This window comes from Antedon mediterranea, chromosome 2 (assembly GCF_964355755.1).
Source record: "Antedon mediterranea chromosome 2, ecAntMedi1.1, whole genome shotgun sequence".
In the NCBI taxonomy this organism is placed as follows: domain Eukaryota; kingdom Metazoa; phylum Echinodermata; class Crinoidea; order Comatulida; family Antedonidae; genus Antedon; species Antedon mediterranea.
In genome coordinates, this window is record NC_092671.1 from 34072789 (window position 1) to 34092559 (window position 19771).

Consider the following 19771-nt stretch of genomic DNA (forward strand, 5'->3'; position numbering starts at 1 on the left):
AATAATATTTGATGCTATATTAGTAATTCTAATGAGACATTTCTTGTGTGTTTCATTTAAATTACCGAACCAAGCAATAAAAGAGATAACCAGTACTGATTGAATAACTGTTTCATAGAATAATTTTAAAGTACCACAGCTAACATTAAACTTATTTAGCTTTCTTAGGAAATATAACCTTTGGTGACCTTTCTTAATTATCTCGGCCGTATTTTTTTCAAAACTATGTTGATCATCAATATGTGTACCAAGATATTTGGTTTCATGAACACGTTCAATTGTCTGATCATTAACTATCAGATAACTTTTTTCATTTTTTTTTTCCTAAAATTCCTTATAATTTCTTTAGTTTTATTAAAATTAATCTTAAGGTAATTGTTATTGCACCATGACATTAATTTAACATATTCAGCCTTATACACATGATCGTCAGCATTTGTCAATAGACCAATCGGTACCATGTCATCTGCGTATTTGATTATATGACACATGCTACATGAAGATCGACATTCACTAGTATATGTTGTAAATAAACTTGGTGACCGACAATACCCCTGGGGTGCACCAGTGCTGGTCCTTCTAATCTCTGAGATAGATTTACCAACTTTAACATACTGTAGCCGATTTGTAAGAAATCACCAACCCATAGAGCAAGGTAAGGATTAACCTTCCATTCAGACATTTTATTCATTAAAATATGAGGCTGCATCAAATTAAATGCAGATGAAAAGTCTATGAATAGCCCTCGAGCATAGGTCCCCTTCTTATCTAAATGTGAAACCACCAGGTCTAACAAGGTTATAATAGCATCATCGACCCCTCTATTACATTGATATGCAAATTGGTTATTATCCATAAAATCACTACATTCAGACATTAGTTGACTTCTAACAATTTTCTCAAGGATCTTCATTAGAATAGATGTTAATTCCACTGGTCTGAAGTCGTTAATGAGTTTAGGGTTACACATTTTCGGAACAGGTATAATCTCAGAGACCTTCCATAGATCAGGTACCACCCTCGTGTTCAGTGAACACTGGAAAAGCTGGCTTATTATTGGTGAAAGCTGAGAGGCACATGATATAATCAAACGCCCTGATACACCGTCCGGACCCTTTGCTTTACTAACATTTACCCTTTCCATATATTTCTTAACATCATCTACATCAATTTTTATTGCACTTTTATCATTCATTTCATTTTTTAACCCTTCAGCAGATGCAGTCATTTCACATTTAAAATTTATTTCATCAAATCTAGAATAAAAAATATTAAAATCATTTGGTTTAAAACTGTGTTCCATTTCATTATTTTTCTTCCCCATACCTGTAATTTTCCTAACTCCATTCCAGGCCTGACAGGTGTCCCGGCACTTGAATTTGTTCTCAATTTTTTCTCCATATTCTTTTTTACATGCTTTGATTTTCTTATTTACACATTTTTTAATCTTTTTCTTTTCCATCTCGTTGCATTTGTTTTTGGATGCAATATATTTCTTAAGTAATTCCTTTCTTACATCTTTTGTGAGCCAAGGCTTATTATTATTAAATATTCTAATTTTGTTTTTGGGTAAGATCAGATTTTGACAGAATTTTATGTATTCAACAATTGCTACTGTAGCCTCATTTAAAGTTTCCGAAGAGTCCATAAACATATTCCAATCAGTGGCTTCATAACACCCTTTTAACTCATTAACCGTATCCTCAGACCACACTAATCTTTCTATAACAATAGGTTTCTGCTGTTTAAGTTTCTGTTTATATTTCGGAATAAGATTAATACAATTATGATCAGAATTTCCTATACCTGGTAATTTATAAGCCTTCACTAATATTCCCAAAACACTTATCTAATACATTTTCTTTTCTAATAGCACATTTAACATACTGTCTATACTCGGGTAGGAACTTCTTGTTAAAATCGCCCATCACAAAGTTTGGTGCATCTGGTGCAATCTTCTCCATCCTGCGAATAACCTCAGAGACTTTCTGTGCTGCGATCATGTCGTTAGCATTTGGGTGGATATACGCACAAGCAATATATATTCTGTTAAATTCTCTCGGAAGATAATACGGTCTCAACGAAAGTGTCAACAATTCAATGTCAACAGAACAATATTGTTCCTTTACCGAAACATTTCTGCACCATTTATTATTCACGTACATACATACACCTCCGCCTTTAGCTTTACCGGTGCATCCCTGCTCCTATCCATACGAAATACGGAAAACTCATCAATACTTAACAATTCATCCGGATCAGTATTGCAAAACCATGTTTCTGATATGCATATCACACACAAATTTCGGTATTCATTTCGATATTTACAACACGCTTGTAATTCATCCATTTTGTTTCTTAACGATCTAGCATTACCAAAAATTATCGTGGGCAGTGCCGGTTTAAATCTACTATAGTTATTGTAATTCCTTCTTCTTACCCGTGCCTTAATACCTCCTCTGCATCCTCTCTTCCTTTTGCGTATATAGTGATTAGGAATCGCTTTAAGATCAATTGGCTTTAGAGTTACATCTGGTTGTAGGCGAATTAATTCCTCTCGAGTGAAAGTCCTACGAGGGCCTGGCCCGCCTGCGATTTTTTTTTTCGTAAATAAGTTGGGGACCCCCTCATGAAACGTCACAAAATAAACATGAATAATTCATCAGTTAAATTGTCTTGTTCCGTGTGCACCCAAGCGTATAGCAACAAGAAGTGATTACACAAGTGCGGTACGATTCTAGGCCTATCTCCGCTGTTGTTTTCATAGAAGAATAGCGGCGTTTTGTGTGGATTGTCGAAATAATCAGCCTTTAGTTTATGGTGTTTTTAATATAATTTATTACTAAAGAATTACGTGTTAAAATTATAGTTTCTATTAATACTATGGCACAATACTATTAGGCCTAATTATTAGTCTCTAAACCCATGTCTATTCTAGTAGTAGCTGTGTGGGTGTGTGTGACGTGTGTGTGTTAGGTATGACCAAAGATATAGTTACACTATCTTTGGTATGACACAATCTGAGTAATAAGTCAGCAAAATTAAACAATAAACATTACACAAAAATACATTTTTTATTCTCGTGGGTCAAATCTTCCCATCTCATGTGTTCATATACGCGCATTTTTAAAGTTCCTTTGAGTACATGCATATTGTTTGATAATAAAATAGCAGAATTAAAAAAATACAGTACACAAATTATACACATTCTTTATTCTTGTGGGTCTAAGCTTTCTTTGGGCTATGTCCAATGAATTACTACTTAGTTTAATGTCTTGCCTAGCTGTCGATTAGCCTCGACTCGACACATTTTGTGTGAAGAAGAGTGCGCGAAGGCAATCACGTGAATTGACTTAGAATCCTAGGCCTACTGTAGAAAGTATCGTATCGCAGTTGTGTAATCACTTCTTGTTGCTATACGCTTGGGTGCACACGGAACAACAAATTTAACTGATGAATTATTCATGTTTATTTTGTGACGTTTCATGAGGGCCCGCCTAGGCCTGACATTCCATCTTGATCGTTGATTGTTGTGTTAACATTCCACACATCGCCTGCACGGCATGCAGGTTGTTGCGATATGGCGTCACGGTTCATGTTTGGGGCCTGGTGGGATTGTATGTCCAGTATAACAGTTAAAAATATAACAAAACACGACAAAAACACAACACCCTTCACACAATAAACTCCACGGATACCACAAAAACCACAAGGCATAGATAAAAATCCCAAATCCACTGTACAAACACAAAAAATAGATTTAAAATTGAAGACGTTCTGTCGAGGTCTGACCGCCAAGTCCGGCGCAGATATAAAAAACAACTAAATCCTACAACCTTTTCCACTTTAACCAATAACAACCGTCAAAAACTGTATCATAAATGAAACAAAAAGCTTAGCAAATATTTGTATACTATTATCAACCGTTTTGTATTATTTCAGCCTTTCAAGACACTGCTGTTCAAGGAAACTCTAATGTCCCTTGGTTTCTGCGACCTTTAATTGGAGTCTATAAAGACATTCCTTCCCCTATCCTGCCATTTCATATCATGACAGAAGTCTGCGTTCTTCTGGACCCTCCACAACCACGTGCTAATGATTGGCGTAGTGTAGCTTGTAAGGTTGGCTATGATTGTTACATTAACTACATCATGAACATGATGAACAGTCCTACTATGTGTGTAATGCATGGATTGTCTGAGAAGCGGTTATCGTTGGACGATTTTAAGGACTGTATGATTGCAATGAATCGGCATGATGTTGTAGGTTTAATTGAGAAACATCTTAACCTATAAAGAGGAATGAACAAAGTAGAATGATGAACAAATCATAAAATCAATTTGGTACTGTGTGTCTTGCACTTTGAATTCTAAAATAAATTATAAAATCAACTATTTTGAAAGTCATCCTTTTTTGTATACAGAGGCATAAATTGAGACCTATTTAAAGAATCAAAATATTAAATATCGAATGATAAATATTATTATAATACATATCATAACTTTGTTTATGACGTATCTATCAAAAAAATGTTTGATAATACTGATAGTTTGTTTTTAACGCAAAGAAGATTTCTGAGCCAACGTCATAATAAAACGTATAACTCGAATCAATATTGTTTTTAGTATGCTTTAAATTTCTATATTTTCAGTTTCAAAGAAGCAAAGAATACAAATAGCAATCACAATTGTTTTTTTTTTAAGTATAATATCAACCATGGCTATCTGTAAGTAGTTTATAACTAGTCTTTCTGTCTGTAACCTTACATAACTAATTATTATGTTTTAATTTATAGTTTTAGTTTGTTCAATAGTGCTATTAAATTAATTGCATTTTCCTCAAAAATGTTACATGTGGATTTTGTACTTTAGGATCTCTGTTTTCTTTTTATTATTGTACATGAAACAAGGGGATATGGAAGCCTACATAATATTTAATCCTATTTACCACACGTGTAGTAAATAATACTTCATAATCAATAGTTTTCAAAAAAGGTTTTATATGTTCACGTTTGAACAATGCACTTTTTACAGTTTGTGTAATTATTTGTACAGTAGTTAAGTTGCACTAATGGTTTAAATTTCATTTTACATATACTTGGTAGCCATGCAGTTTTCATATCAATTTAAAATCATTTTATTTTTATTCATATACAATTATATGAATGAAGATTAAGATGAACAAACCATTCATTGCATTCTAATCCTGTTATGATTCCTTTCTTAATACAACCTTAGCATTTCTTAACACTGAGTTTAACTGAGTTTGTTTTGCAAATATGTTTCCTTAATAATCATTAATTTTCTTATAATATTTATACTACTAATCCAATGTTTATAATAACCAAATAAAGATTCAGTCAATAGAGGTGATTTGTTACATTTGTTGTATTATTACAATGTTTGATGTGTTTTTTTAATATAACATGAATGTTTATGCTATAGCCATTTGTTCCATTACGTGACTTAGGTGGTGAATGAGTGTGACTGAGTTCTAGACTGTGTTTCGACTTAATATTACTAAAAAAAGTACAATTTAACTTTTAACGTGGTTAACATTAACGTGTTATGATAAATGTGAACTTAAGAATCATAATTCTGATATGCATCTAATGGACACAGTTCATGATAAAAATCTGTATCATGAACTGTGTCCATTTAGATTCATGCCAGATAGATCTACTAATTACGATTCAAACTTTTTTTGATATAATCTCAAAAATAGATAAATACACACATGCCTCCAGAACAAATATAATACTAATTATGATACAACTTTTTGTCTCTAGAACAACTATAAAACTAACCACAAACATTAAAAGTTATTAGTTATTACATATTAGGCTTTAGTCTTGGGAAACAGAATAAATTAAAAGTCAACAATATATTTAAAAAATGCATTAAAACGGCAATAAAGGTAAAAACATAAAATACCTATACAATACAATACATTATATATTGAGTTACTCTCTTCTTGCGTCAGGGAAGAAAATTTATTCCGTAATAAACTCGGTTATCTCCGCCTCTTTCACTCCCTGCTTTTAGTGGATCTATTTAAGCTGATGGTCGTCGATACAAAAGAAAACCCGCTCCCGATTTTATAGGCTATACATCAAAATTTAAAAGGCTTCCGATCAGTTTGGATATAGGTAATACTGAGGCAGGCCCCTCTTTGCATCCATGTTTACACATTGTTTTGACAATGAAATTAATCTATATTGTTTAAATGAGCGGGTAGGCGAGGAATATTTAATGAACAATCGTGGTTTTGTTTTGTCACCAAACGTTAGAGGGATACACTTACTCACAGAGGAATAATTTTTACGGTGTAAAGGTTTGCTCATTTGCATGTAAACAATCCGTAGTCAGATTCATGATATTTCTGCGATGCTGATAATAGATATTTTATTTCCTCTAAGTGTACATAAATCGTTTCTATATGCTTACATTCTTAAATATGTATATACACGAAAGAAACAAAAATCAAGGTACAAGAAAGTATGTAAAATAAGTTTTGTATACGACATAAACAGTACATTTGATTTCCATTTCACACAATTACTCCATACTCACTAAGAGAAAATAGCGAAAATCAGCCATTTTTGCGGGTAAAACACAACATAATGCCACCGTGTCGAATAAAGTTTATAATGGACAATTGTGTTTACGAAATGAACCAAACGGTTGTTTTATCAATTGAAGGTATTTTTGTCGATGCTATGTCAACCGATGCAATAATTGGGAACTCAAAGAATGCTACTGCATTCATTGGTTTTGTCTTCCTTGTTTACCTTGTCTACTCTCTGATTAATACTCAGTCTACTCATGGAGTTTTGATAAAGGTAGATAGGCCTACATATGTATAATTTGTTTGATTTGGTAACTTAAGCCTGGTTTATTTATGTTGTTGCGTGTCTCTCAGTCAGCCAATTGTCTTAGACTGATCACACAAGGATTAACGCGTTTCTTGAACATAGATTTACTGCAAATACATAATTAGTATCCCCATTTTACACTTTCTCTGGGAAAAAATTAGAAACAAGTGTTTCTCAACTGATTTATTTCATTTGGGGTCTATATATCCACAAAAAAAAAGTTCCAGCTCATCTGGCCTGGGGAAAGTCGCCATTTTGGATTTTTAAAATGGCTGCCATAAATTACATATTTTTGCTCATAACTCAGCTTCTACATCATGTATGGACATGATTTTGGTGGTAAAGTATATGTTTTTAGGGTCAAGGAATCCAAATACAGCATTTTGAAAATTACTCAAAGGCCGCCATTTTGTTTTTCAAAATGGCCGCCATAAAATACAGATTTTCTCATATCTTAGCTTCTACAAATTATATGGATGTGATTTTGGTGGCAAAGTGTATGTTTTGAGGGTCAAGGAATGCAAGGAAATCATTTTTAAGTTCACTAAATGACCACCATTTTGTTTTTCAACATGGCTGCCATAGCATTTACAGAATTGTCCACATACCTCAACTTCTATCATCATATCTGATTTTGTTGACTAGGCCTAAGTCTATGGTTACAGAATAAACATTTTCCAAATCTTATAACTTGCCATATTAGAGTTCAAAATGGCCGCCATATTGTATTGCACAGTATAGTTTTTGGGTTTCGAAATACAAATACACTATTCTGAAATGTTTTTTTTGCACAATTGCTATTTTTTATCTTTAAAAATGGAAATGGTCCTTGGATTCATAACATATAGCATTAAAATCCATGTAATTTGAATATCTACAATAAAATGGCCACAATAAACATACAGCTTAATTGTCAGCTATCGAGCAATCGTCATCACTTTCCTCGTATGATCCTTTACCATTAGAGCAGTGATCACTGCAATAACCACACGCAGCAACACATGCTATAGAGTACTTTCTACAGCTGCATTTGTTTGTGCTGCATAGGTTTCCTCCTTTGCAGTTACAGCATATTGATTTCAGTAAAGATTGAGGTGCAATATCATCGTCTGTCATGATTGGAGATGATTGTCATAAATCCTCCAGCCTCTTTCATCGGGTTTATAGCATTTGTATTCAAGAGCTTCCATGTAATAACTTGCTGATGAGAGTGCTTTATAGTTGAACAATTGTTGGTGGTAGTCTGTCTGGATTTAGTTTACCCTTTGCTGCCTGTCGCACAAATTAGTCATGTCTTGCCTTGGACAAGATATCTGGATTCAGACCATGTAATCAACGTAGCCTTAATACCATATTTACTAACATTTTCGATGCTTGATAGCGGGTTGATGAAAATCGATACAACAGTAGGAGGGAATTTCTTCTTGTAAATGTAGCTGGTTTAGTGTATCCACATATAGATGATACAGTGTCACATACAGACCATGCATAATTAAAAAGAAATTCATCACGGTCAGCGATTAAACCAGTAATAGACGATATTTTAAAGATTAAGCTACTTATTTGAAAAAAGAGCTTTGGTTGGACAATGGTAGCATAAAAGAACTAACACATCTGTATCTTCGGCAACTACAACCGCATTTGTATCAGAACAATTGGTTTGAGATATAGCTTCTTTAACCATTACCGTGTCTGCATCTTCATCAGCTTGGATGGTTTTAATACCACATCTTTAGATTTCCTGAGAGTGTAATGTTATGAAAGATGCTTCCTCTCGTTCTGATGAAACCTTGGTATCTAGAGTAATGTTCACATTACTGCTTGTTTTCTTCTGGAATGTTTTTCGATGATGCTCGTAGCCTTTGGTTTGCTAGGATATCCATCCCAAACAACTATACACCACCATTACATTTCCTCTGGAAGAGGCCTATGTAGGACATCACAACATCAGAAAAGTAACCACTTTATTCCATGGTACTTGGTGTAAGAACCAACCACCATCAACAATGTGAACAGATACGGCATCTATTGTGGTGGTGTTGGAAACATTCTCCTTCAGCATTCGAACAAATTTTGATTTTTCTGGCTTTCTCATAAATTTGTCCATTTTAAAGAAAGCTGTTGGAACAGGTGTCAGTTCATATCCAAATGCCGTTTCGATGTCTCCATCTCTTTCAGAGAGAACAATAAGTCTGTTGAAGAGAACCGTTTTTTCGACAGAAATCTTCTTTGTTCCAACTTTTACATGCTTTTCAAGAGAACTTAGTAGTTTTACTTTCATAGGTGAGTGGCATCGTCCAAGCTTTCTTGGATGTCTTGGCCAATGTTCCAAGCTTGTTCACAACTGGTTTGTGTCGGTTATATTCAATCCAGTTGAGAGTGAAGCTATCACAAGAGGATCGCTTACCACTATAAATGGTCTTTCTGTAGACGTACTTTCCCGAAATCTTTGTTACTTCGTTTGTCTCTCTTTAACCGACCCTTTCATCCATCATCATTTCCAGATGCGTTAAATGCGATAAGCTAGAAACCCACACTTTTACTGAATTTGTATGACGAAGTCTGCCACAGTAGGTACAGTATTGCCTAACAAGTGATACCATCTCGTGATATAAAGCCCACAACTTAGATGTTCTTGATACCTGTTTGATCTTCCCGATTATTCTATTTACTGTGTCTATATCTGGAGTCAAAACATCTTCATCCTGTGTCATCATTGTATGATAAAACAGCTGAATCTGCTAAAAATGGGCTCTGAGAGCTTTTGAATATGCAGCTCCATTTAAAATGTGACAGTATTTGGTTCATAAAGTAATCAAAGCACATCTTCCAAACCCGAACCAGTCATTATATGTACAATACAACCCAGGATGCTCTTGAGAAGATTGAATCATCCAAGCCTGACAACAACTGGCAGGTGCCTTTTCCTAACTATCTGTATTGTTTTAACCCACAGTGGTTGATTATGTGAAGAGCTAAAAGATATACATTTACAGAGTGTAGTATACACTGTCGAATTATCATTTGGGTCATTTAGACTTGATCGGCAGAAACTATATTGTCGACTTCTCCACTGATCCAGTACTTGTGCATAAATCCAGACCAGTTAGGATGACCAGTGCTGGTCTCCGGTGTATTTGGTAACCATCCATTCACCACATAAGACGCTGCTTTAAATAGGATCTCTTTTGTCACAAAAAGCATATATGATGATAAAAGCTGAGATATGAACAAAATTCTGTAAATTTTATGGCAGCCATTTTGAAAAACAAAATGGCAACCATAGAGTGAACTAATTTATTTGCATTCATTGACCCTCAAAACATACATTTTTCCACCAAAATTACATCCATTTATTTTGTAGAAGCTGAGATATCAGAAAATCTGTATTTTATGGCGGCCATTCAGTGAACTTCAATATGCTGTATTTGGATTCCTTGACCCTAAAAACATATACTTTACCACCAAAATCATGTCCATACATGATGTATAAACTGAGTTATGAACAAAAATCTGTAATTTATGGCAGCCATTTTAAAAATCCAAAATGGCGACTTTCCCCAGGTCAGATGAGCTGGAACATTTTTTTGGTGGATATATAGACCCCAGATGACACAAATCAGTCGAGAAACATTTGTTTCTAATTTTTTCCCAGATTGGCCCTTTTTAGACTTAATTTAGGGATACTAAATGGTGTTTCCTGTTGAATAAGATTCCCAGGTAAGTAGATAGTATTATCATACCAAAGTATAATCAATTATCTTGCAATTTATTTTTAAATTGTACAAATATGTTGTAACTGTAATCATACCAAAGTGTAATCAATTATCTTGCAATTTATTTCTCAAATTGTAGAAATATGTTGTAACTGTAATTATGCTTATTTCTAATAAATAACAAAGATGAAAATGACAAGAATGAATGGCAAGAAATTCTTTCCATACAGTCACGCACTACGTGAGAGAAGAATAGCAAAAGTCAGACATTTTATACTCTGACTCGAGACGATGTGGATAATATGCCTAAAAATAAACCACAGTGGTAGTACCTTTGTCAATGCTAGATCAACCATTATCATTGAATACAATATATCAATAATCAACTACAAAACGCAACTAGTAGGCCTATAAGAATAATTTAGGGAGCTTGTCATAAAAGTCATCATCATTGGTTTAGCCTAGTTTGTTTTTGTCGTGCATAAGTGAAATACACCCATCAAGTAAAACAAAATTAGATTGGATTTTATTGATTTGAGATAACAGTAAGTATAATTTGGACATAATTGTCACTGTTACAACAGCTTATGTACGGATGTCACCCTAGATCTTACTCTTAGCATTCGTGATCTTAGGTTTCGTGACACCCGCCTATAGTACTGCAGTAATCTAAATTAATGGTTGTTTTTACATTAAATGGCGTCTTTTTTAAGGATATTTATGATCCTTTTAAGGAGATAACAGTGTTTTCTCTTTTATCTGTAGCTCTTTCACGAGCCGTATGAAGTGCAACCATGGAATCTAATTTTGAAAACCCGGAAAAAAGGTAATACTATTTGTATCTTATAACAATAGAAATAAATAATAAGTCTGCACCAGCTGTATCTCAATTAGTGCTTCAAAATTTCATTTTTCCACTATAGGCCTAATGAATCAAAAGTAAAATTACAATACATGTAGTAGCCTAGGTGACAACAAATAATTAAAATTGAATTTAAATAAATAAATTTAACAAACAGTAGCCCTTCTATTCAATAAAGGTACGGCTTACTACTGATGTATGTAATTTTATAATACTATTTCCCACAATCTATTCCGATGCTTTATGGCGTATAGTGTTATTATTTATTGCTAGGTCTGATATTGTGTGTAACTAACAGAAACTAACAATTTATATAAAAATAAATAACATCAAATATTTTGATGAATTTTACCGACATTTAGAGACAATGAAATGATTTTCAATAAATAGTAGAGCAAGAAAATGTAAATAATTAATACAGCTCTATTCCTACATTATTTATGTAAACATAATGGAACTTATATATTCTTTTTTACAGTGAAATGTTAAAATACGTTGAACTGTAAGTATAATCTTAAACCAGTTCAATTACTCATAATATTTACTAAATTAGTAAATATGGTATTGTAAAATAGTACAATAAAATTAAATATGAGATGATGAATAAACTTAATTTAATAAATTAATATAATAATGAAACGTTTCGTTAGTATAAACTTAAACCAGTAAAATTAATAATAAAATCATAATGTGTCAGTATGTACTATATTAATAAATATGGCCCTGTAAAGTAGACAGTAAAATGATATATGATGAGGGCGTGTGGCGCAGTGTGTTGGACGATGAACTACTGATCGTGAGACTGAGGTTCGAATCCAACTCTCGCCGCCGCATTGCTTGTATCCTTAGGCAAGATACTTTACTTACGTGTGGCTCTCTCTACCCAGCTGTATAAATGGGTACCCGGTTAGATCAAGACACAACTTTGCGTTGATTACTGCATTATGGGAGTAAGTTTCCATACGTGTTTGATCCAAACAAAATTACTGGGGTAATACTGTTCAGCGCATTGAGAGCTCGCTTATATGCACTATACTATTATTATTATTATATGATAATTGGAATTGCATATTATGACAAAGACAAAGCATCAAAAACCAAATGCATATGTCACACTTTGCTTAATAATATATCATAGTTCTTTTAAAAGATCTAAATTTTGTTGAAATTAAAAGGACTTTAAAGATGCAACACACGAAGTCACACATTTTGTATACACACTGCTTATAGATCAGGAATTGTCTATTAAATTATATGTACTTCATTAATTTATATTTTGCTCTTTAGCCTATATACCATAATACCATAACGTAATAATGAAACTTTAAATTTGAAAACCCGCAAAAAAGAGTAATACTATCTGTATCTTATAATAATAGAAATAAACAATAAGTTTGCACAAGTTGTCTCAATATTGCTTACAAATGTTATTTTTATATTTATTTTCCACTATAATGAATCAAAAGTAAAATAGCAATGTGGTATCCTAGGTGATAACAAATAATTAAAATTTAATTTAAATAAACAAATTTCATAAACAGTAGCCCTTCTATTCAATAAAGGTACGGCTTATTACTGAATACAAATTTCACAAACAGTAGCTTTTCTGAACATTGTATTAATTCACCTCATTAATTATATTGATGACGTACAGTACGCTACTGCAATGCATATTTATTTCAATACTATTTTATTAGGATGGTCCATCCAGCCGAAACATTTTAAGCATATTGCCACATTATTGCTCATTTTCAAACGTTCATTATAATAGTAAATTACTAGATTTATCTTTATGACATAACTAGTGTTATTATTTATTGCATGGTTTAACAGAAAAAATGTATATAAAAATAATTAGCATCAAACATATATGATGAATTCTACAGAGATTTAGAGACAATGAACTGATTTTCAATAAATAATAGAACAAGAAAATGTAAATAATTAATACAGCACTATTTATAAATTATTTATGTAAACATAATGAAACTTATATATTCTTTTTTACAGTGACTCAGACGATTTTATATCGTAAGTATAAGCTTAAACCAGTAAAATTAATAATAAAATCATGTTTCTTCATTATGTACTAAATTAATAAACATGGCCCTGTAAAGTAGTACAGTAAAATGATATATGATGAATAAACTTGCATGTTATGACCAAGACAAAGCATCCAAAATCAAAATACATTATACCTTAATACCTCACTATTACGTCTATGTCACACTTTGCTTAACTCATCCCTTGTATATAATAGTTCTTTTAAACGATTTAAATTTTGTTTAAATTAAAATGACTTGACACGTACGTGTACACACACATTTTGTAGACACACTGTAGGTCAGGAATGTCTATTGAATTATATGTACTGTACTGCGTTAATTTAGATTGTGATATTTATAAAGAAAAAATAGTCCTACATTGTCCTGTGGTTCATATAGCCTTTAAAAATTATGAAATTTATCATTTAACAATTGAAAGTAAATACAAGTAGTAAACCTGTAATGAAATACAAATTCATGAATGGATTTGTATTATTATTATAGTCAACACGAAGAAAAACAAAATTCCATGTACTTTCAAATAATTGTAAAATAAGTTCATGGATTATTATTTTAACAAACAAAACATACTATTAAATGTTACTGTCTGTACTATTTTAGGAAATTCTCTAAATTGTGAATTAATTTAATATAAAAAGGCTAAATAGATCGAACGATGGGCATCAGCGTATTCTGCAAATGTTGTTTATAAATCGATCGTTAACCCGTTTCTTGGAATATAGCACTCCTTCATTTAATGATAACTGTGTGCATAGCCTTATTGTTAAACATTCGTAACAGCTTCCATAATTTCGAATCGACTTGAATTATTTTGTTCATGCCATTATTCAACAATCACGAGACAAAAGCCGTTCAAAACAATGTGATTAGTGACGATAGTGTTCACGTTTAATTTATTTTTCAAAATTAAAAAGGTGTTTAATCAAATCGGTATTCCGACACTGTCGAAGGATAGGTTTTGTTCCAGTTAACCCCACCACCTAAATTATCCTCATCATCAAAGTAAAGAAAAAAAGAAACAGACTTTTGTTTTCAAGCACTGCCCGTGGTGAATACAAAGAGAGATTCAGTACTCTCATTTATGAAATGATGGTGAATTTGTATTTTTATTTTTTTTAACCTTCTATCTCCCAGGCTTGTGATGAGAGGACTATTCAACAGTCTCCCAATTTTCAACAGAATATCGACGTCCCATCCCACTTCTAAATAAATCACTTTCAGTCTGGAGTACGCCCTCTGGCTAGTCTGGGTTCCAGACGGAGTTTTGTCTTAATATAAGTAAAAAGATAAATATTTTGGCACATATGGCGTTTCATACGTATACTACTTGATTTTGGATAGCGAAGGTGTCAAAGAAAGAGAATTAGAAATTAATATTTTTGATGTAAAGATTGGCAGCTTATTCTCGGTTGATGATATCATTCTAATCGGAGACAGTGAGCAAGACTTAGAATTACTTTTGAATGCAGCAAATGATTTTGCAACCAAATGGAGAATGGTATAAAATTTTAATAAATCCAATGTTATTGTAACCTTAACGAGTATAGAAAATGGCCAGTTGGTAATACTTGTATTAATGAAACTAACAATTATAAATATCTAGGAATGTTTATTTCAAGAAAAATAAAAGATACATGCCAAAATAGATGAGGTTGTTAAAACGGGAAATAGGGTAATGGCATATATCAAATCTATTATAAATGGGCAGGAAGACTTCAATAGAATAAATTATATTAGCATAATATGCTTTTGCGATAATAAGACTGCTATAGAAACAACGCCATATAGATGGCTGCAGTCGCGTGCTCATTAGTGTTTACCGACCAACCGACCAACCTACCAACTGACCAAAATTACTGAACATGTTTAAAAATGTTGAAATGTTTAAAAACATTTATATTTTTTTAATATACACGTTCGTAGCCTGTCACTTTTGACGTGCTCGTATAACATAATTTCGAGTTGAAAAGTAAGTGAAGAAAACAGAAATCGGGCAAAAAGAGTGCGCAATAATATTTAACGCGCAGTGCGCGCGCAAAAATCTGCGCACTCATGGCAATTTTGTAAACGCTTAAAATTGCCTGAAACGTACTCTTATTTCATCGAAAATAAATTTTGAAAATGTTAAGCGCGCGTAAGCATGCGTTACATGCGCTACGCACGTAATTGTATTGCCATATGATGATTTATGCCCTGAAATGTATGAGTACCAAATTTTATTTAATTGTGATTCATGGTTGTGAAGATATGATTACAAACGTGATTTCGTTAAATCGTGCGTACACCGCGTAATTTTTTATTGCGCACTGTGAAAACGTAACCATATCGATTCCTGGCCATAAGGGAATATACTGTGAAAAATTGACCTAGCTAAATTAAACTGATATCAAGATAAGGTCAGAAAGCGATAAAACGCATAGTGATACCAGACCAACCGACCGACCGACCGATCGACATAGTGAACTATAGAGTCGCGTCCACGCGACTAAAAATTGAAAATATACAATATCAAATGACAATATATCTCTTAAAGGCACCCAGATATGTCACAAAGGAAGCTCTATATGGTGAACTTGGCTGGCAATCAATCAAATCAATACAATCAGATAGAATCTTAAAATATTTCTATAGACTTAAAAATATGGAAGAACATCGTTGGCCAAGGTTACCTTTTAGAGCTATCTTTGAACTTAAGGATATACTTAGTTGGAAATGGCTTCAAAATATTGAAACCATTTTAAATAAATTTGATATGCAAATGTATTTTAATATTGACTATTGTACAAAATGGCTTCAAAGAGAAAAATGTTATAAAAGATAATAGGCTAGTCAATCTAGCATTTTGAGTGAAACAAATTGCAAACAGAGATTTTTCTTTTTTAAATTGTCACATGTGATGAGGAGATTAAAATTTGAGAATCACACCTCTGTCACTCATCCCGGTGATATGCAAATTAGTTTAAATATGCAAATTAGGGTGAAATTACAGGGTTATTATATATCAAAAACTACTAGTCAGAGAGACTTGTTCAGAATGTACATATTTATATTTGCTCTAATGAAACATTTTACGAAAAAATGACCGGAAGTACAACATTTGACCCTCGACCCCATTTCTCAATGTTTGCATACTCAATGTGACTAAGATGTCTGTAGAGACTTTATTTTTCCATCAAATGACCCTGATATAGGTTCCTAATAGTTCGCATAGGACCATTTTGTAATTCCCAAAATCACACCTTTATCACACGCCTCAAAAGTATGCAAATTAGTAGTACTGTACAAGTAAAATAAAATATGCAAATAAGGGGAAAAATTTACAGATGTATATCTCAAAAACTACTAGTTGATTTTTTCACAGCTGTATTCAGAATATACATATTTCTATTTGCTCCAATAAAACATTTTACAAGAAAATGACCGGGGGTATGACATTTGATTTTTTCAAAAACTTGTTCAAAATGTACATATTTATATTTGCTCTAATGAAACATTTTACGAAAAAATGACCGTAAATACAAAAAATGACCCTTGACCCCATTTATCAAATGACTTGGATACAGGTTTTATAAACCAGTATAGGACCGTTTAGTCAAGCACCTCGAAAGTATGCAAATTTGTAGTACAGGTTATATGAAATATGCAAATTACAGTGAATTGCCATATCTTGAAAAATCCTAACCTGTTGTACTACTACTACTACTTTCAAGAGAAATAAAAAGGTGTGATTTTGAGAATTACTAAACAGTACTATGCTATGGAACGCATCCTCTGCCTTCAGTTCACATTTATCATGCAGTACACACCAATCGTCATGAAATACACACCAATCGTCATGTAGTACACACCAATGGTCATGCAGTACACACCAATCGTCATGCAGTACACACCAAACATCATGCAGTGCACACCAAACATCATGCAGTACACACCAAACAGCATGCAGTACACACCAATCGTCATGCAGTACACACCAATGGTCATGCAGTACACACCAATCATCATGCAGTATACACCAATCGTCATGCAGTCAGATATTGCGTAATTTATACCGCCACTTATCGACAAAATCGAATATCACGAGACGTTTATTAGACGGCTGTAAAACTAAAGCCATCGACTCTAAGATTTATTTTATGCTTGACATAATGTACTTATTTTAACCGCTACACATCTCTGTGAATGCTCTGTTTTTTTTATAGAAACAATACTTTGTTATGCGAGACACAGGCGCGGCTAGAAGGCCATTGAAATTATTGAATTCTATAAAAGAAGAAGAGAAAAAGAAATAAATAGTCTTAGTTTTACAACCGTCTAATAAACGTCACGTGATAACGGTGATATTCGATTTTGTCGATAGGTGGCGGTACTGCATTACGATTGGTGTGTACTGCATGACGATTGGTGTGTACTGCATGACGATTGGTGTGTATTTCATGACCATTGGTGTGTACTGCATGTGGATTGGTGTGTACTGCATCAACTCTCTAGCATTAATGGTTTACGAGATATGGGAAGACTATAATTTCACCCCCTTATTTGCATATTTCATGTAACTTGTACTACTAATTTGCATACTTTCGAAGTGTGTAACAAAGATTTGATTTTGGGAATTACAAAGCGGTCCTATGCAGAATATAATAAACCTGTATCCGAGTCATTTGAGGCCAAAACAAAGTCTCTACAGACATTTTAGTCTATTATATATGCAAACATTGATAAATAGGGTCAAGGGTTAATTGATATAAATATAAATATGTACATTTTGAACAAGTGTTAAAAAAATCAACTCTCTAACCTTAGTGGTTTTCGATATATAGGAACCTGTAATTTCACCCCTAATTTGCATATATATCATGTAACTTGTACTAAAAATATGCATACTTTGGAGGTGAGTGATACAGGTGTGATTTTGAAATTTACTAAACAGTCTTATGTTGGCTATTAGAAATCTGTGGCCGTATTCACCAATCTCACTTAGGCTAAGGGAAATACTTACCCTTAAAATTTAAGAATTCCCTTAACAAAGAGAAACACTTAAGGGGTATTCACAAATGAGTTAAGGGATTCACTTACCTAAGGAAAACACTTAATTTAAGGGTAAAACTTAAGGGTAAAAATAATCATAAATATTCATGAGTTGTCCCATTTTCCAATCACAGAGGATTTAATTCCCCTATGGTCCAATCACTTTCATCTCTAAAACTAATTTGCATATTTAAAAAAAGAGCAAGGGGTTGTGGGGATGGGGAGGATGAAGAGAAAAGTGTGTGGACAATGATCAATAAAAAGAAAATAGCAGTCAATACAAAAACAAGTAAATGAATATTAGACCTATAGACTAAATTGTATGAGGATCAAGAAAAATAGGTCTAGCATATATATACTAACAAATCAACATTCTGTGTAGGCCTAAACCTGTCTGTATTGGGGCATATGCACCCTAGGCTGGTTACTGGGCAGACCAACAGGGGGCCTAGCATCTCTACCTAGCCTACTAGAGAATGGGACTAATTTCTATTACAACGAAATGGGAAGCCATCTTCCACGAAAATAATAGTAGTCAAAACAAAAACAAATAAATGAATATATAGGCATAGACTAATTATTATTTTAATTTATAAGAGTGATGATCATGATTTAGTAGACGGTAGAGCCTTATAGTATTGTGGAAACAATCGGATATCATTATAATACTAACAAATAATTTACAAAAAGTTAAAACAATCTAAGACTAATAACCATAAATTCAATCAATAAAAACAGGGAATTGATACTTTTCAGTTTGTACGTATAACACTGTAAAGAAGCTGAATATCCAAAAGTGTGCATCTTATTTCAGTTTAAGATATTATTTACTCAGTTACTGTATATTAAGTATGTATTACATTTTTCAATTTTGAGGGTAAAAATAATACAAGCGTTAGTAGTCGCATTTCTTATTGTATTTTTATTTTTTTAAAAGGATTTCAATCACCCTATTGGTAAATTACTTTAAAATATAGAATGTTTTGTTGTTCATTGTTAATATTTTGTGCAAAGGTTTGTAATTTAGTTGCACCAATGTTTTTTCATGTCAGTTTATGTCCATAACTCAGAAAGTCATAATCTTTCATCCTATGTTCATAAGCATTAGAGACAATTTGCTTTCAAAAAGGTTTAATCTATGTATATACCCTGAGCAGTGTACAGTATATTTTCTATCATGATGCCATACTTTACAGTTTTTGTTGATCATTGTTAGTAAATATTT